The sequence below is a fragment of the Rhinatrema bivittatum genome, chromosome 4 (assembly GCF_901001135.1).
Source record: "Rhinatrema bivittatum chromosome 4, aRhiBiv1.1, whole genome shotgun sequence".
Classification (NCBI taxonomy): Eukaryota; Metazoa; Chordata; class Amphibia; order Gymnophiona; family Rhinatrematidae; genus Rhinatrema; species Rhinatrema bivittatum.
In genome coordinates this window covers 134832735-134853698 of record NC_042618.1, presented here as the reverse complement: position 1 = coordinate 134853698, position 20964 = coordinate 134832735, and the positions used below count along the sequence as shown (strand labels likewise).

The 20964-nt window shown below is 43.9% G+C and overlaps 1 pseudogene; it reads right to left on the bottom strand.

The window, feature by feature from the left end:
• Window positions 1-3009: 3009 nt before the first annotated feature.
• Window positions 3010-18008, bottom strand: LOC115089367 (annotated as a pseudogene).
• Window positions 18009-20964: the final 2956 nt, after the last annotated feature.

The following is a 20964-nucleotide window of genomic DNA, read 5'->3' as shown; positions in this document are numbered from 1 at the left end:
ATTGTGAGTGTATCATCTACTACTGGCTATGCCCAGCATACCCTGTCTACTCACTACCTATAGTCTCTCCTTACAGCTCAGCAACTCAGAGATCGTAGTTCCAGTATCAGAGGGACTTCAGCCCTGCCGGGCACATCAACTCACTACTGCCACCTCTGGTGGTTCTACTTCAAGTCTAATAAAGAACTATCTGTGATTGTCTCAATACTCCAGCCTAGCCGGTGGTCCCTTTCAGGATCTCCACTTGAGGGCGCTGTCAGCTGCCATCGGCCCAGGGATTCACAAATTCTACTTAGTGTTACTCCTTACGCTAATAGAGCGGTATCATCTGCCACTCTGTGGGAGCCAACCCACATTAGACCATTACTCCTCTTTCTGCAGAAGCTGATCCATATCTGATAGCTATCTCCCCGTAAGGATCATACAGGTTGCTGGCTCATATTTCTACAGGAACAAAGCATAACAGTTGCTACTCCTTCCCTCTGGGGAAGCAGAGCAATAACAGATTGCTAAACTCCTCCTCCTACAGGAGCCAAGCCTATCAGATTGCTATCTCCTCCCTTGGGAGGGGCTGATCAATACCAGATTGCTCACTCTGCCCTCCTGGCAGGGTAAGCGCTAGCAGATTGCTAACTCCTTTGCAGATTCCGTAACAGATTGCTAACTCCTCCTTAAATGGGAGTATCCAGAAGCCAGATTATAACAGATTGATAACTCCTCCCTCTCCTGGAGGAGATTTATAACAGATTGCTAACCCCCTAGCAAGATCCGTAACAGTCAGTTGGGTTCCTTCCTGATGCCTCGTCTCTGCTTCTGCTTCCTGGACCCTTGGTTCCCCATGGCTACCTTCTCTGGCCTGTCATGTCATGTCTCGTCACCTCGTGGCATGGGCCAGCCTTCTCATCTCGCAGCACTAGTCTCCAGAGGGTCATCTTCACTTCGAAGCCAAGTCTCATCTTGGTCCCATGTTTCATGCCTTAAGCCAAGTCTCGCCTTGGCCCCCTTCCCTTGCTCGAAGCCAAGTCTCGTCTTGGTCCCTTACCCTGGAATTTGACTCGGCACTTGGATGTTCTGGTGGCTGCATCATCCATGCCTAAGACTCTGATTGAACCTGTGCCATTCCAGCGTGGTCCGTGACCAGCCACAGGCGGCTGTGTAGGCCGCACCTTAGCACAGGCTTCTACTGAATCTTCGCCATGTTCCGGCTTCAACTACCATGTATTCGTCTGGAGTCTGCTCTGCACTCAAGCATGGTCCGCGACCAGTCCATGGGCTGTGGGCTGTGTAGGGTGCGCTGCGTTGCAGCCTCAAACCAGTACTTGTTCCTAAAACCTTGATCCTGAGTCTTTGTGCTCAAGTTCTCGTCTGAGTCTTCACATCTCAAGCTTCTCGTCTGAGTCTTCATGCCCCAAGTCTCCTGTCTCAGTCTTCATGTTCCAGAGCCTTTGTCTGCCCTCGTCTCCTGTCTGGCCTGCTGCCATTGCCGTTCCCAGCGGCAGGTCCGAAAGGGCTTGGAGTAGTCAGAGGACCACTCAGAGACCAACCAAGGGTGGTTGGTCTCACTGAGGTGCAGGTCGGCAGGAGACTGGCTTGGTCTTGACCCAGACATGGATTTGTCTCACCAGCTTCGGTGTTTCCCCGGAGCTCCTCTCTGGGTTCACCGAGGTCCAAGGGCACACATCTCCTATTAAGAACATAAGAACATGCCATACTGGGTCAGACCAAGGGTCCATCAAGCCCAGCATCCTGTTTCCAACAGTGGCCAATCCAGGACATAAGAACCTGGTAAGTATCCAAAAACTAAGTCTATTCCATGTTACCGTTGCTAGTAATAGCGGTGGTTATTATCTAAGTCAACTTAATTAATAGCAGGTAATGGACTTCTCCTCCAAGAACTTATCCAATCCTTTTTTAAACACAGCTATACTAACTGCACTAACCACATCCTCTGGCAACAAATTCCAGAGTTTAATTGTGCGTTGAGTGAAACTTTCTCCGATTAGTTTTAAATGTGCCACATGCTAACTTCATGGAGTGCCCCCTAGTCTTTCTTTTATCCGAAAGAGTTAAAAAACGATTCACATCTACCCGTTCTAGACCTCTCATGATTTTAAACACCTCTATCATATCCCCCTCAGCCGTCTCTTCTCCAAGCTGAAAAGTCCTAACCTCTTTAGTCTTTCCTCATAGGGGAGCTGTTCCATCCCCTTTATCATTTTGGTAGCCCTTCTCTGTACCGTCTCCATCGCAATTATATCTTTTTTGAGATGCGGCGACCAGAATTGTACACAATATTCAAGGTGCGGTCTCACCATGGAGCGATACAGAGGTGTTGCAGCAATGAAGACACATCAGGCAGGATTCGTGGTGAAGCGTGTCCCCGGGAAGGTCACCTCCCCTCCTCCTTCCCCGGGGCTCCTTTTATTGTACATAATTCCATAGTATAGCATAGCATGCAGATTTGTCATCACATCATTGGTTCTTTGCAAATACATATATCATTCATTGGATGTTACAGCGTCATACCATAAATGCCCATCCTGGCCTTTTTGCTGACTTCATGTAAGCTGGCAGGCCGGGAGGGGAAAAGGTCATAAACTGGACATTGAAGCAGTTTAAGATGTTATTTATTTATTTATTTATTGGTTTTTATATACCGGAAGTTCCTGTATACAATACATATCACTCCGGTTCACATTTAACAGATATAGCTATCGCCGGGTAGGCGGTTTACATGGAACATATCAAATATAATATAATGAACAGAAGAACTATAATACAGTGTAATATATTATATTAAGAAACAACTAAGATCAACTTAGGTAACAACTTGGAACAAAAAAACTGACTCAATGTGAGCATTACATTATTGTGGTAAGACAAGGCTGGATGTTTGTTCTTCCTGCTTTAGCTCTCTGGGAAAGCTTGAAGGAAGAGCCAAGTCTTGAGTTTCACCTTGAACGTTGTATGGCACGGTTCTAGGCGGAGGTCCGGTGGTAGTGAGTTCCAGAGTGACGGGCCCGCTGTGGATAGAGCGCGTTTCCTCAGGGTAGATTTTGCAGGTTGGGTGATCATTCTGTTCTGGTATGCCCTTCTGGTTGGTTTGTTAGAAGAGTGTAGTTGAAGCTTTCAGCTGGTCCGCCACCACCGCCGGCCCCACGCGCTCCACCACCTGGCTGTCCTCCATCTCGTAGCGGTCATCCAGGTACTTGGCCGTGGCCTCCGAGATGTGCACCTTGCCTGCCACCCCCAGCTGCTCCATGAGGTTGGCCAGGTTGACGTCGTTGGACCAGACGTCGAACTTGAACCTCCGCATGCCCAGGATTCCGCAGAGCACCGTTCCCGTGTGCACCCCCACCCGCATGTTCACCATCTCCTTCTTCTCCTGGCAGAACTGCTCAATGGCGGCGATCATGCCCAAGCCCATCTCGATGCAGCAATAGGCATGGTCACGGCGGGGCTCCGGGCAGCCGGCCACGCAGTAGTAGCAGTCGCCCAGCGTGTATTGATGTAAGATGTATTGAACTAGCTGACTAAGTGCAAGAGGAAGTAGGCAGAGAGCAGTTTCGGTATGCTACAGTTTGAGATCTATTCCTGGTGCAGGCATTTCTGGTGCAAGTGGTTTGTCAGACAGATTTCCTGTCTCAGTTAGTGGCAGGCTGACGTTTACACAATTCTGCTGCCTCCAGTGTAGGCCCGAGAAAAGGGAAGTTAGAATTAACCCCTGACATGCTCTTTCAGCTATCAGGAGCTAAGCTCACAATCCCACATCTCACCCTTTTGTTTTTATTAAGCAGCATAAAGAAAATCTCTGTATCCATGCTTGAGACCCATTCTGGAATTTGCTGTGCTTTGTGTATAAGCTGGAGATAGAGAAGGGGAGATGGGGAGAGAAGGGTTGAGTCGGCGTGGTGTGCCAGCTGCCGCAGGGCTCTTGATTCCCCATATCACCTAGAGCTTATGCAGCTTGGTGTGCCAACTACTGTAGGGCTCATGATTCCCTATTAAGCAGCATACAAGACATCTTTATATCCAGGTGTAAAGTGAGGTTTCAGCATAGACACAAGATTGGGTATGCATTGAATGCAGCAGCACAAGCAAATAAATAAGACAATTAACATGATTACAATAGGAATGATTCGTTTGAGACCACCGGTATCAGGAAGCCAGGACCATAGCCAGTCCCAGGGAGATACCGGTGTTCTCTCTGAGAGCGGTGCTTCTGCAATCATGGTCTCCATCTGCTCTATGGTATGTGTGAGATTTGCTTTATAATTTGATATGTATACACAGCAATGAGATCCAATTAAGGCACATACTCCTCCTTTCGAAGCTAAGACTGTATCTACAGATTAACGGTTCTGTAATGCTACCTCTCTAATCTGAGAAACTTCTGTTGTGAGTAGTTTTAAAGCATGGACTGTCTGATTAAATAGAGCAGTCGTCCAGTTAGCAAGGATGTGTAAATCTCTGTAAGTCATAGCTGTTCCCATTGGGGGAAACAGGCTTCTAGCTACCTGAGTTTCTGTATACTTATCTATGGGACTCTTGATTGCCTCCCTTTTGTTGCGGAGCCTTGCTTTAGGTAAATTTTTGACTGCATAGTATGAGGGGAGGAGGTAGCCTAGAGTGCATCTGCCTCTCCATTTTGGGGGAATGTGCATATATGCTCTACGCCCACATAACATCCAAATGTTCCCTATCTGGTTAGTGGACCAGCTACAGGGCTGTTTGACTTGTTGAACCATTGCGGATACATATTCACACAAGCCAAATTGCCCATCTGAGAATTTTTCTCCTCTTTCACACCTTTTTGTTTCTCCCATTGAGCATCCTAAGATCAGCCAATTGCACATATAGTGGGTAAAGCTATGCAAATATTCTGTGATATTTTGTGAGAATTCTGGGTGTGCTGTTACATTAGAGTACGATCTAATCATGACTTCTTCTAATACAATGGTTCGGCTACAATATGGATATTTCCCCACCTGAAGTCCCTCACCATCCCCGGGATCATATTCCCAACACAATGCAGCAGTCTCTTGAATACGACTACCGATGGGTATTATGGTATTGTCAATTGGAGAGTTAAGGGGATACCTTCCTCTCGGCCAAGGGTAAGTAGTCCATCCTGTAAGATTAAGTGGCACGGCGTGCATCATTAGTCCTCCTCGAGTATGTGTTGGCATGTGTATGCAGATCCAACAGTCTGTTTGATTCAACAGGTGTGATAAGTTTTGCGCATCGATGATGTACATGTTATCTTGCCAGAGTCCTTGTTCGGGCGCGGGTGCCATTGCTGGGGAGATAAAGCAAAACATGAGAATGCAGAACACAAGTGCTAATGAGTTGGCATTCAGGTAAGAAAAGGCAGCTAATAAGTTCTCTGGAGTTTTCTCAAGGCCTTGCTGTTCCAAGAATTGTGCAGATTGGTCAGATAGCGCTTTGATCTGTCCCCAGGTCATCCGGTGCTGCTTTTTGCGGGGAGTCCGGTCTCTGTCCTTCTGAAGGTGGTGGAGGCTCAGGGAGAAGTTTGGGATCGGGTTTTGTGGATCTGGACGCCTTTTCATCTTTCCACGGCTTGACACACCAGCTTGGCACCCAAATTGGGCCTGTGGGAGAAAGCACAGAAGCATGCCTGCGTCCCCACATTAGTAAGGGAGCAGGGCCATGCCAGACAGGATTAGGTAATAGTCTGTACAAAACTGGTGGCTGTGGGTGACTGACCCTAGTCCATAATGATTATCCACGGCTGTGGTCTGATTTGAATTTAATATGTTTAGATGATTCAAAGTAAACAATACTTTGTTCAGCCAGTCCTGTTTAGGGGGGAGTCCAATGGCATTCCCCACTGTTTGTTTGTGTTTATCCAGAGCTGTTTTTAGGGTGTGATTGGCTCTTTCCACAATTGCTTGCCCTGTGGAGTTGAAGGGTATGCCAAATATGTGTTTAATGTTCCATTGTTGGCAAAATTCAGCAAAAGAATGGCTGCTGTAAGCAGGGCCATTATCGGTTTTCAGAACAGAGGGTAATCCCATTATGGAAAATGTTTTTATACAGTGATTAATAACATGCTTGGTAGCTTCCCCTTTCTGGGGTGTGGCCCAGAGAAAATGTGAAAAAGTATCAATGGTTACATGTAGAAATTTCCAGGGGGGAAATGAGGGGTATTGGGTAACATCCATCTGCCAGATTTCATTAGCACGTAAGCCTCGTGGGTTCACGCCCATGGAAGGGGCAGAGGTGACTTGTGAACACTGGGGGCATTGCTGCACAATGGCTCGGGTTTGTTCTAGTGGAATATTAAATTGTTTTGCGATGGACTTTGCATTTTGATGAAACATGGTATGGCTATTTCATGGTGTCACAGTAAGTACTGCTTGTTTTGTGGCTGCATCTGCAACAGGATTGCCTTCAGAAATACATCCAGGGAAAGGCTTGTAGCTTCTAATGTGGGCAATGTAGAATTGATGTCTGCGGCTTTGGAGTGCTGACTGCAGCATCAGAAAAAGGGATAGCAGGTTCTCATCTAATGAAGGGGTTGCATATGCTCCAGGAAGAGAAGAAGCAACATTACAAACATACCTGCTATCAGAAATAATGTTTAAATCAGCATTCATAAAACATTGCAACGCGAGAATGACTGCAGCTAGTTCTGCCCTTTGCGCTGACTGCTGGGGTGGCGTAATTTTGGTTACCCAATTTCCCTGCACTTGCCAGGCGACCGCCCCCCACTTTGAGCCACCGTCAGTGAAGACAGTCTGCGCTTGTGGTAAGGGAGCGGGTGATAGGCCTGGATAAACGGAGAGTGGAACCTGATTGAATGCAAGGATATGGGGGTCTGCTGGAATGTGGTAGGAAATTTTTCCCACATATTCTGTGAGCGCAGCTTGCAATGCTGCAGATTGACTTAGCATCCGTTCCCAGTCTCTTAAAGGTAAAGGGACAATTATATTGGTCACATCAAGTCCTAGTAAAACTCTGCTACGTTCTCGTCCCTTAAAGATTAATTCTGCATGCATAAGCAGTAGCGTGCTAAGTGTATGCGAAGGGGTATGTGGCAAGTAGAGCCATTCAATGATTAATGTTTTATTTCCTGTCTGCTTCTCGACTAACTGTGTTAAAATTTCTGTAGGCTGTTTTTCGGTTGGAATCAGAATTAAAGTGAGAGGAATGTTTTCAGTGCATCTGTCTACCCATATCAATTTTAATGCTTCATTGACCTGTTGAAAAATCTTTTTCTGCTGTGGTGTTAACGTAATCAATTCTGCTGGACTTGTTCTGTTCCTTAAAGCGTCAAATAAAGGGCTTAGCAAATAAGTGGGCAGACCTATATAAGGGCGTAACCAATTGATTGATCCCAGCAATTGCTGTAATTGTACATATGTAAAGGCATCGTTCACTTTTAGCTGTGGAATTTGAGGGCTGGAGTAAGTCTGTAGCATCTTATGACCTAAATATAGAAATCGTTCATGTTTTTGCACCTTTTCAGGGGCAATTTTCAACCCAGATTTGGCTAGTTCTGAGGATAGATGGGGTAGCCAGTCATCTGGGATTAGAGCTGCGGCTACCAATATAGCATCCATATAATGATAAAGTAATGCTTGTGGGTAACGCTTTCGAAACCCTTGCAATGCTTTGTTTACAAAGTATTGGCATAATGTGGGACTGTTCAACATTCCTTGTGGTAAAACAGTCCATTGATAACGTTTAATCGGTCTCTGATTATTTAAAACAGGGACTGTAAAGGCAAAGAATTGTTTGTCCTTTTCACAAAGTGGTATAGTGAAAAAGCAGTCTTTCAGATCTGCTATTAAAATTTGATAATCTCTAGGAATCATGTTTGGATTTGGAGTGCCGCACTGAAGCGGACCCATAGGTTGCAGAATAGCATTGACGGCTCGGAGATCGTGGAGAAGTCTCCACTTCCCTGATTTCTTTTTAATTACAAAAACAGGTGTATTAAACGGACTAACAGTGGTCTCAATATGACCAGCAGCTAATTGATCATGTACCAATTCATTGAGGGCCTGAAGCTTATCGTTAGGCAGGGGCCACTGCTCTACCCAGATGGGTGTGGTGGATTTCCAAGTTAATGGAAGAGCAGTGGGTTTACTGTGAAACATGCTTAATCTTCTAGTACTATTTGGGCTTGAAACTGACTCATCAAATCTCGTCCCCACAGGTTAATATGGATGGGAAGGATTACTGGTTTTAAGTTTGCTGTGCCTGAGCCGGAGGGATTTGTTACTGTTAGCCAGCGAGCACTGCGGCGGGCCAGCTGTCTTCCTCCCACCCCCCACACCGAGGGGGAGTCTACTGTTGGCCAGTCGGTGGGCCAGTTATCTGTGGTTATGAATGACACATCGGCTCCTGAAACTAAAATGCCTTCAAAGGGCTTACCATCTAGCAAGTAGGTTCTCCTTGGTTTCTCTTTTCTGATTGCCTGTGTCACTGCTAAAATGCTAGGATGCAGTGCTGGGGCTCGGGTAGATCTGTAGCCGCTGGAGCCTCTGGCAGTCTGCTGTCCTCCTACAGGCAAGACACAGGGGACCATGACTAGCTGTGCCCGGAAGTCCCCTTTGCGCAATGTGAGGGAGGATTTGGTTTCGAATTGGATCATAATAGTACCTTCATAATCAGAATCTACAACCCCTGGAATGACATAGATCCCTGCCTTGCCTGCAGTGGACCAGGGTAGAATCAGCCTGACAGTTTGTTCGGGCAGAGGGCCTGTGAGCTGAGAGGGCATCAGAGTGACCTGCCCTGGGAATGCTACAAATTTTGTGTCTTGGTTAATAAGATCTATGCCGGCACTGCCAATGATTTCCGCTGTGGTTGATTGCGCCCGGATCTTAGGGGCTGCGACAATTGGGCTGGGGCTTGTCGCTGGTCCGGAATCTAGTTTCCCTGAGTGGTACTTCGGCACTGATTTGCCCAGTGGAACCCTTTCTTACATTTTGGGCACACAGTTTTTGGTCGTGACCTAGAGTCCCCTGCAGAATTGGTTCCTTTATACGCCCTGCCACCTGGGGCTCGACAATGCTGTTTAAAATGGCCGGGTTTCTTACAGTTAAAACACGTGCCTTTGGGTTTGTGAAATTGACCTTTCTGTAGGGCAACAGCGAGGGCATCCATCTGAAAGGCGTGGGTGCCCACATCTGCACAAGCCTTGAGCATTTCTGCTAGGTTATAATCAGGTCTGCTAACTATGGACTGCAAAACTTTACGGCAGTCGGCATTTGCATTTTCAAAAGCTAAATTTAGTAGGAGCTCTACGCTCGCTTCTGGATTATCTACCTGTCGCCTAATGGCTTCCTGTAAGCGATCAACAAATTGTGTGTAGGGCTCTGTCGCTGTTTGTCGGGTCATTATAAATGACTTTGTGACCTTTCCAGATTCGGGGACCTTTCTAAAGGCTTTATTTACGCAGCAGACAATCGCTGGATAGGCGACCGCTGGTATGCCAATTGCTTGTTGTTCCATGGTGGCAAATTGATCTGATCCAAATAGCTGCTCTGGTAAGTAGACGCCACCCGAAGTGGCTCCTGCTATCAATGCTTCCCTTTGGTATTCAGATTCCCATACTACATACTGGGCTGGGGTGAGGAGCATACGGAACAGGTCTTTCCAATCTTGGGGAACTAATTTATAGCCATTAGACATTGCCTCAAGCAGCCCTCTGGTGTAAGAGGAATGGAACCCTGTCTCCTTGATGCTTGTGCGGAGTTCCCTGAGAACACTATAGGGAAGGGCGGACCAATTCATTTCTCTCCCGCCCATATCATTGATCCTTTCTGTGATGGGAAAGGCTTGAAGTCCTTCTAACAGTTCTTCCCCTGTAAGGTTTCCGTTTTGTTGTTTCTGGTGAAAACCCATTTGAACTGCACCGCGCGGGCCAGGTTGTGGCTCGATTATGCTTAGGGGCTGTTTTTCTGAATAAGGCTGGGAGGTCTGAATGGGCTGTGTCATGGCTTCTGGCATGGGAAGCTGAGGATACAGCGAAGTTGCTGTTCCTGAGGGATTTTGCGGATATGGTGGGGATGAGTGTGTGTAGTAGGTGTGCTGATGGGCAGTCTGTCTGCTTCTTTACTGTCTGTTTCTAAGGACGCATGAACTGGAGATGGTGCCTTGAGATTTTTAGTCTTATGTGTTCTAGAGCCTCTGTGCATTTTTGCCAGAGCAACAATTGCCTTATGGGAGCACGTGGGGACGTATGCAGGCTATTGCCCATCTTAATCCAATCTTCTACATTCAGAGTTCCAGATTCTGGGTACCAAGAACAACGGCAAGCTATTTCTCCTATCAATCTTTCCACATCCCCTGATTTGACTTATGTTATTTCTTCCTTGGTGACAAAATAATGATTCTTTACTATTTTTTTCAGTTCTTCCGCATGAAACTTCTGCTGAACTGAAAATTTACCTCCCATACTCTCGAATGTTTGGGAGCAGACTCACTGAGAGAGAAAAAAAAAAAAACTTTAAAAAAATACTTACGCTTGCAGGAGCAGGTCTGCTGAGTACGGTGCGCAACTAGGCTTTTTGTCCAGCCGAATGAGCAGGGAGCTTGTCACGTCTCGGATCACGTTTTGGTCACCAGATGTTGCAGCAATGAAGACACATCAGGCAGGATTCGTGGTGAAGCGTGTCCCCGGGAAGGTCACCTCCCCTCCTCCTTCCCCGGGGCTCCTTTTATTGTACATAATTCCATAGTATAGCATAGCATGCAGATTTGTCATCACATCATTGGTTCTTTGCAAATACATATATCATTCATTGGATGTTACAGTATCATACCATAAATGTCCTTCCTGGCCTTTTTGCTGACTTCGTGTAAGCTGGCAGGCCGGGAGGGGAAAAGGTCATAAACTGGACATTGAAGCAGTTTAAGATGTGTTGAACTAGCTGACTAAGTGCAAGAGGACGTAGGCAGAGAGCAGTTTCGGTTTGCTACAGTTTGAGATCTATTCCTGGTGCAGGCATGTCTGGTGCAAGTGGTTTGTCAGACAGATTTCCTGTCTCAGTTAGTGGCAGGCTGAAGTTTACACAATTCTGCTGCCTCCAGTGTAGGCCCGAGAAAAGGGAAGTTAGAATTAACCCCTGACATGCTCTTTCAGGTATCAGGAGCTAAGCTCACACTCCCACACAGAGGCATTATGACATTTTCCATTTTATTCACCATTCCCTTTCTAATAATTCCCAACATTCTGCTTGCTTTTTTGACTGCTGCAGCACACTGAAGCGATGATTTCAATGTTTTATCCACTATGACGCCTAAATCTCTTTCTTGGGAAGTAGCACCTAATATGGAATCTAACATTGTGTAACTATAGCATGGGTTATTTTTCCCTATATACATCACCTTGCACTTGTCCACATTAAATTTCATCTGCCATTTAGATGCCCAATTTTCCAGCCTCACAAGGTCTTCCTGCAATTTATCACAATCTGTTTGTGATTTAACTACTCTGAACAATTTTGTATCATCTGTAAATTTGATTACCTCACTCATCGTATTTCTTTCCAGATCATTTATAAATATATTGAAAAGTAAGGGTCCCAGTACAGATCCCTGAGGCACTCCACTGCCCACTCCCTTCCACTGAGAAAATTGTCCATTTAATCCTACTCTCTGTTTCCTGTCTTTTAGCCAGTTTGTAATCCACGAAAGGACATCGCCACCTATCCCATGACTTTTTACTTTTCCTAGAAGCCTCTCATGAGGAACTTTGTCAAACGCCTTCTGAAAATTCAAGTACACTACATCTACCGGTTCACTTTTATCCAGATGTTTATTAACTCCTTCAAAAAAGTGAAGCAGATTTGTGAGGCAAGACTTGCCTTGGGTAAAGCCATGCTGACTTTGTTCCATTAAACCATGTCTTTCTATATGTTCTGTGATTTTGATGTTTACAACACTTTCCACTATTTTTCCTGGCACTGATGTCAGGCTAACTGGTCTGTAGTTTCCCGGATCGCCCCTGGAGCCCTTTTTAAATATGGGGGTTACATTAACTATCCTCCAGTCTTCAGGTACAATGGATGATTTTAATGAAAGGTTACAAATTTTTACTAATAGGTCTGAAATTTCATTTTTTAGTTCCTTCAGAACCCTGGGGTATATACCATCCGGTCCAGGTGATTTACTACTCTTCAGTTTGTCAATCAGGTTTACCACATCTTCTAGGTTCACCGTGATGTCGTTCAGTCCATCTGAATCATTACCCATGAAAACCACCTCCAGTACGGGTACCTCCCCAACATCCTCTTCAGTAAACACCGAAGAAAAGAAATCATTTAATCATTTATTTTCATGCAGCAGCTGCTCATGGCATCTCTTGCTCCATCTAGCCAAAACCTGCATGCACATAAAAGAAGGCAAGGCCTCCCAAGGCCACCCTTTCTGTAACAGATGTTAAATGATATTTAGGGAATATATACAATATCTCTGTTAATTCCACCTTCAGGGAGCTGTTATTTAAATTAATCTGGCAAATCTATTATATACCTACTACTGCTTTCCAGATGAAGATCTGTCAATCTGCTATTTGTGTAAAATGCAAGCTTTCTAAAGGGCACTATCTTCTGTGTTTTTGGTACTGTCCATAGTTATCTACCTTCTGGTCCAAAATTACTTCTTTATGCTCTGCTACTTGGATTTTCAGAAGGCGTTTGACAAAGTTCCTCATGAGAGGCTTCTAGCAAAAGTAAAAAGTCATGGGATAGGTGGCGATGTCCTTTCGTGGATTACAAACTGGCTAAAAGACAGGAAACAGAGAGTAGGATTAAATGGACAATTTTCTCAGTGGAAGGGAGTGGGCAGTGGAGTGCCTCAGGGATCTATACTGGGACCCTTACTTTTCAATATATTTATAAATGATCTGGAAAGAAATACGACGAGTGAGGTAATCAAATTTGCAGATGATACAAAATTGTTCAGAGTAGTTAAATCACAAGCAGATTGTGATAAATTGCAGGAAGAACTTGTGAGGCTGGAAAATTGGGCATCTAAATGGCAGATGAAATTTAATGTGGACAAGTGCAAGGTGATGCATATAGGGAAAAATAACCCATGCTATAATAACACAATGTTAGGTTTCATATTAGGTGCTACAACACAAGAAAGAGATCTAGGCGTCTTAGTGGAAAACACATTGAAATCCTCGGTTCAGAGTACTGTGGCAGTCAAAAAAGCAAACAGAATGTTGGGAATTATTAGAAAGGGAATGGTGAATAAAACGGAAAATGTCGTAATGCCTCTGTATCGCTCCATGGTGAGACCACACCTTGAATACTGTGTACAATTCTGGTCGCCAAATCTCAAAAAAGATATAATTGTGATGGAAAAGATACAGAGAAGGGCTACCAAAATGATAAGGGGAATGGAACAACTCCCCTATGAGGAAAGACTAAAGAGGTTAGGACTTTTCAGCTTGGAGAAGAGACGACTGAGGGGGGATATGATAGAGGTGTTTAAAATCATGAGAGGTCTAGAATGGGTAGATGTGAATCGGTTATTTACTCTTTCGGATAATAGAAAGACATGGGGGCACTCCATGAAGTTAGCGTGTGGCACATTTTAAACCTTTCGGAGAAAGTTCTTTTTCACTCAACGCACAATTAAACTCTGGAATTTGTTGGGTTGTAGCACCTAATATGGAACCCAACATTGTGTAATTATAGCATGGGTTATTTTTCCCTATATGCATCACCTTGCACTTATCCACATTAAATTTCATCTGCCATTTGGATGCCCAATTTTCCAGTCTCACAAGGTCTTCCTGCAATTTATCACAATCTGCTTGTGATTTAACTACTCTGAACAATTTTGTGTCATCTGCAGATTTGATTATCTCACTCGTCGTATTTCTTTCCAGATCATTTATAAATATATTGAAAAGTAAGGGTCCCAATACAGATCCCTGAGGCACTCGACTGCCCACTCCCTTCCACTGAGAAAATTGTCCATTTAATCCTACTCTCTGTTTCCTGTCTTTTAGCCAGTTTGCAATCCACGAAAGGACATCGCCACCTATCCCATGACTTTTTACTTTTCCTAGAAGCCTCTCATGAGGAACTTTATCAAACGCCTTCTGAAAATCCAAGTATACTACATCTACCGGTTCACCTTTATCCATGTGTTTATTAACTCCTTCAAAAAAGTGAAGCAGATTTGTGAGGCAAGACTTGCCTTGGGTAAAGCCATGCTGACTTTGTTCCATTAAACCATGTCTTTCTATATGTTCTGTGATTTTGATGTTTAGAACACTTTCCACTATTTTTCCTGGCACTGAAGTCAGGCTAACCGGTCTGTAGTTTCCCGGATCGCCCCTGGAGCCCTTTTAAAATATTGGGGTTACATTTGCTATCCTCCAGTCTTCAGGTACAATGGATGATTTTAATGATAGGTTACAAATTTTTACTAATAGGTCTGAAATTTCATTTTTTAGTTCCTTCAGAACTCTGGGGTGTATACCATCCGGTCCAGGTGATTTACTGCTCTTCAGTTTGTCAATCAGGCCTACCACATCTTCTAGGTTCACCTTGATTTGATTCAGTCCATCTGAATCATTACCCATGAAAACCTTCTCCATTACGGGTACCTCCCCAACATCCTCTTCAGTAAACACCGAAGCAAAGAAATCATTTAATCTTTCCGCAATGGCCTTATCTTCTCTAAGTTCCCCTTTAACCCCTCGATCTTCTAACGGTCCAACTGACTCCCTCACAGGCTTTCTGCTTCGGATATATTTAAAAAAGTTTTTACTGTGAGTTTTTGCCTCTACAGCCAACTTCTTTTCAAATTCTCTCTTAGCCTGTCTTATCAATGTCTTACATTTAACTTGCCAACATTTATGCTTTATCCTATTTTCTTCTGTTGGATCCTTCTTCCAATTTTTGAATGAAGATCTTTTGGCTAAAATAGCTTCTTTCACCTCCCCTTTTAACCATGCCGGTAATCGTTTTGCCTTCTTTCCACCTTTCTTAATGTATGGAATACATCTAGACTGTGTATCTAGAATGGTATTTTTTAACAATGACCACGCCTCTTGGACATTTTTTACTTTTGTAGCTGCTCCTTTCAGTTTTTTTTCTAACAAATTTTCTCATTTTATCAAAGTTTCCCTTTAGAACGTTTAGCACGAGAGCCTTGGATTTGCACACTGTTCCTCTTCCAGTCATTAAATCAAATTTGATCATATTATGATCACTATTGCTAAGCGGCCCCACCACCATTACCTCTCTCACCAAGTCCTGTGCTCCAATGAGAATTAGATCTAAAATTGCTCTCTCTCTCGTCGGTTCCTGAACCAATTGCTCCATAAAGCTATCATTTATTCCATCCAGGAACGTTATCTCTCTAGCGTATCCCGATGATACATTTACCCAGTCAATATTGGGGTAATTGAAGTCTCCCATTATTACTGCACTACCAATTTGGTTAGCTTCCCTAATTTTTCTTAGCATTTCACTGTCCATCTCACCATCTTGACCAGGTAGATGGTAGTATACCCCTATCACTATAGTCTTCCCCGACACACAAGGGATTTCTACCCATAAAGATTCAATTTTGTATTTAGTCTCATGCAGGATGTTTATCCTGTTGGACTCTATGCCATCCCGGACATAAAGCACCACACCTCCTCCCGGGTGCTCCTCTCTGTCAGTGCGATATAATTTGTAATAGTAGAGCAACTCTCTTTATATCTTTTATGTCTGAGAGAGATAAAGAGTACTTGTTAGAGAAATTTTTTAAGAATAAAGATCTGCAATTTTGTGGCCAAAAAATATATATATTCCCAGACGTCTCACGACATACACAGGTCCGTATGAGACAGTTTTTGGCATTAAAAAGTAAGTCCCTTGAAATTGATAGAACGTTTTATTTGAGATATCCATCTAAATGCCTTATAAATTTCTAAGGTAAAAAATTTAGTTTCAATGAGCCACTACGTCTTGAAAATTTCTTAAAAGACAAGTTATGTCTAAATAGTAACCAAGATACAATTCTAGAAGAAGCCTTTGAAATTAAGAAAGATAATGTCCTCTCACATTTTGATTAGTTATAGTTAAAAAAGACCCCCTCATTATTAATATCTAACTTGAAACATTTTGGTTTATTATATTGACTTTTTATGTATATTTGTTATGTTTTCAAGTTAGGATTGCCTATTGATTTGTGATGAAACATGTTTTATGTAGAAATTTGGAAAATGAGTAATAAAGAGATAATTGAAAAAAAAAAAAAAACAACGACTGGACCGCGGGAAAAATAATTTCCCGATAGTCCACGAATCCGAAACCGGAACCGATTCCGGTTCCGATTCACATCTCTATACCATATAGATAATTTCAATGTCTGGCTGGTGTATGGAAAATGTCTGGCTGGTGTATGGAAAATGGTTTTGGATACATTGGAGGCTGGGGTCGTATATGGAGCTATAAAAGATTATATGGTAAGGATGGCCTATATTTGTCTGTGGCAGGAAAGAGGATGCTAAGTGAAAAACTCAGATCATACATTATCAGGCATTTAAACTAGGAAGTGGGGGTGGCAGGAGGTGGCCAGTGAAATGGAATGTCACCCCCAAGCAATACAGGAAGTAGAAAGGCAAAGTAACAAAATCAATCAGTTAAAAAAAAAAAACAGAAAAGGTGACTAGGAAGAGCAGCTGGAAAGCTATGACCACAAATGCTCATAGTTTAAGCAATAAAATCCCAGACCTGCAGGCCCTAATTGTAGAGGCAGAATTGGACATTGTTGCTGTTATGGAGACATGGTTAACCGAGTCTCATGATTGGGATGCGGCCATTCCAGGCTATAACTTGTTAAGGAAGGACAGAGAGGACAGAAAAGAGGGAGGAATAGCTCTTTATGTCAAAAACAATATCCAAACAACTGAATTGCAAGGGATGTGGTGTAAAGAAGAAGCATTATGGACCATCCTAAAAAGAGAAAATGATGCTTCCATTTTTATTGGTGTGATCTTCAGGCCTCCACCTCAAATGGATGAACTGGATAGAGACCTGATTGAGGACATCCAAAAGTTGGGAAAGTGCACTTTCTGGGTGAAGGTCAGAAGATTTGAGCCAGGTAACTGATGTAGTTGGCAATGATGACTTCCAGGCAGAAGAGAGTATCGAGTAAGTCTGGGAACGAGGGCCCTCGAGGAGTGTCACCTGAGAAACAAAGGAGAGAGCGAGGGCCCCGAGGAGCAGGTACCTCTAGTAAGTCCGAGGAGGTAGAGAAGCTTAGGTAGAGTAACCCGCTAACTCGAGGAGGCAGAGTAGTTTGGAAAGTCGAAGCGAGTCCATAGACAATCCCTTGCTAACTCAATCTGTTAGCAAATTCCGAGACCTTATATATTCATCGCAGGTGACATCATCTTCGGGGGACGCCCCTGAAGTTCGCGCCATCGCCGGTACTTCAGTCGGGGCCATGCCACGCGCGTGCCCCTAGGCCTCCAGGAAACATGGCAGTTTGCAGCGTCTAGCCGGTCCAGGGACGCCGGAGGACTTCGGCAGAACGCTGCGGCAGCCAATCTTCCCGCGGACGAAGAGGGAGGCGCCAAAGAGGTAAGGAGGGCGGAGAGAGGGCGTCGGGAATTGACGGACACAACAATTGGCCAAGTTACCTATCGTCTGAAGCTACCACCTGGGCCCCACATCCATAATGCCTTCCACGTTTCTCTCCTGAAACCACTCATACTCAGTGAATTTTCTTACAAGACTCAAGATCTACCTGTCATCAATGCAGAAGATGACGTAGAATACAAAGTCGAAGAAGTTCTGGATGTTTGTAAAAGAGGCAAGATTTAACAAAGTCTCAAAATTAGCAGACTTCTGAGTCACCGGTGTAGAGGTCATGGCAAAGTTCTCTCTATTTCCGACACTCAGTTCTCCCAAGTTTTGATGTAAATCACTGGTTCCTCTTGATTCTTGTTCTCTCATAGCACTACTGGCTTTAACCAAAGCCCATTGTGAGGATTCCTCTGCATTTGCCATTTCTGGCGTAAGTTTGCTGATGTCTCCCGGGTGGGACTTTTTTTTGGAGAACCGGGACTAAGGGTGACAACTAAAGTCAAGGGAGGAGCAACTGCTGTGGTGGGGGGAGATGAACAGCTTAGGGCTCTTACAGCTTGTGCAATTACTGAGACATCAGATAATATTACCTTAGAAGGCATATGGTCAGTATTAAAATCTATTGACAGTTCAATAAAAATTCTATCCCAAGTCACATTAGACACTAAACATCAGGCTATGACTAACAATCAGCTAATTACTAGTTTTAATACTAGAACAGAATTACTTGCAATTAAAATTACCTCTATTGAAAAAAAACAAGTAAAGCTGATTGAATCAGAGGTAATTACCTCTAAAAGTCTTGAGGCAGTAGAAAACTCACTAAGGGCACACAATCTAAGAATTATCAATTTTCCTGTTGTAAAATGTATACCTCCATTAAATTTGTTTAGAACATACATGCAGAAAGTGTTAAAAATTTCTGAAACAGCACTACCAGTAGTGGTTAAAGCTTACCACTTACATCAAGCTGGTCAAGTACAGAAGCAGAATATTTCTTTAAATATATCAGACATATTAGAGCAATCCTAGAAGTAGCTCAAAGGAAACCAATGCTTATTTCCTTCGCCTTTTTGTCTGAGAGAAATCATATACTTAGATTATTCTTTAGAAATAGACAGGTAAAATTTTATGGGTTTTCAATTTGGATAAACCCAGATGTAGTAAAATGTACTCAGCAACATCATAAAGAATTTTTGCTATTGAGAGGTGACGTAATTAAGATAGGTGCCTGTTTTATATTAAAGTATCCATGCAAGGCCTGTATATTTTACAAGAATAATAATTATATATTTCAGGAACCTGTACAGCTAAAAGAGTTCTTGGCAATACACCCCCGCCCCCCCCAATGACTGCGGCTAGACGCTGCAAACCGCCATGTTTCCTGGAGGCCTAGGGGCGCGCGCGCGGCCCTGACTGAAGTACCGGCGATGGCGCGAACCTCGGGGGCGTCCCCTGAAGATGACGTCACCCGTGACGGATATATAAGGTCTTAGAATTTGCTAACACATCGAGTTAGCAAGGGTTACTCTACCTAAGCTACTCTGCCTCCTCAGACTTACTAGGGTACCCGCTCCTCGGGGGCCTCGCTCTCTCCTTTGTTTTTTAGGTGACAGTCTGGAACCGGTACTCGCTCCTCGAGGGCCCTCGTTCCCAGACTTACTTGGTACTCTCTTCTGCCTGAAAGTCAACACTGCCAACTACATCAGTGAGTTACCAGTGCTCTCTCAGAGCTTTCCCTGGAACCAGGTACTCGCTCCTTAAGGGCCTATACATTCCAGCTCCTGGGCTTCTATGAGACATTGAGTGAGTGTTACCATCTGGTTCAATACATGAACTCTGCATACCCTGCCTACTACTATATTTCAGTTTCTCTACAGCTCAGCCTCCAGGGATCGCTGTTCCAGTATCTGAGGGACTACAACCCAGCCGGGCATTCCAGCTCACTACTGCCACCTCTGGTGGTTCAGTATACTGTCTAATAAAAGAACTAGTGTGTGTCTGTCTCCATACTCTGAGCCTGACCGGTGGTCCCTCTTGGGATCTTCTCCCTGGGGCGTGGTCATCTGCCACCGGTCCAAGGATCCACCCACAACTCTCCTAAATAACAACAGATTGCTAATCCCATGCAGACTGTTAACTCTGAACTGAACAGAAAGAAGGGAGAAGTTTTGCTCATTGGAGATTTTAATCTTCTGGATGTGGATTGGAGCATCCCTTCTGCAGAATCTACAAAAAGTAGAGAGATAGTGGATGCCCTTCAAGGAACTCTGCTCAAACAAATAGTAATGGAACCCATGAGGGAAGGTGTCATCCTCAATCTAGTGCTCACTAATGGGGATAATGTCTCTGATGTTTGGATAGGGGCTAACTTGAGTAGTAGTGATCATCAAACTGTATGGTTCAATATTGCAAATAGGATACAGAGAAGTCACACCAAAATCCAAGTTTTGAATTTCACAAATATGGACTTTGTCAAAATGGGGATGTACCTGGAGGAAGAACTGGAAGACTGGGAGTACATGGGTGAGGTGGAAAAAAGTGGGCCAAATTAAAAGGAGATATTACAAAGGCAACAAATCTATATGTTAGGAAAGTAAAGAAGGGTAAGAGGAAAAAGAAACCAATATGGTTTTCTAAGGAGCTGGCTGAAAAAATTAAGGCAAAAATAACGAGCATTTGAAAAGTATAAAGGATCTCAAAAAAAGGAACAAAAGGAAGAATATCTGTTAAAAATGAGGGAGATGAAGAAAGAAATCAGAAAAGCAAAAAATTAAGAAGAAAGAATTGCCAAAGAGGTAAAGAGAGGAGACAAAACATTTTTCAGATATATCAGAAAAAGAAGGGAGGTCCTAAGTGGTAGAGTGAAACTGAAAGGTGACAAGGAGCACTGTGTGGAGAGAGGTGAAGAAATAGTGGAAATATTAAACAAATACAAAGAAGATCCTGGAGAAGGATCGTTGTTGGTTGACAAGACTCTGGATGGAGATGGAATACATGAAACTCCGTTTACAGACGAGAATGTATGGGGAAGAGCTAGGAAAACTGAAAGTGGGCAAAGCCATGATGCCTGATAAGGTTCATCCCAGGATACTGAGGGAGCTCAGAGATGTGCTGACAGGTCCACTGCATGACCTGTTCAATAGATATCTGAAAATGGGAGTGGTGCCGAGTGATTGAAGAACAGTAGTGTTCCCGCTTCACAAGAGTGAGAGTAGAGAGGAGATTGGAAACTATAGGCCAGTAAGCCTCACCTCAGTGGTGGTAAAATTAATGAATACTCTGCAGAAGGAAGATTAGTGAACTATCTACAGTGAGGAGGATTGCTGGACCCGAGGCAGCATGGATTCACCGGAGAAGGTCCTGTCAGACAAATCTG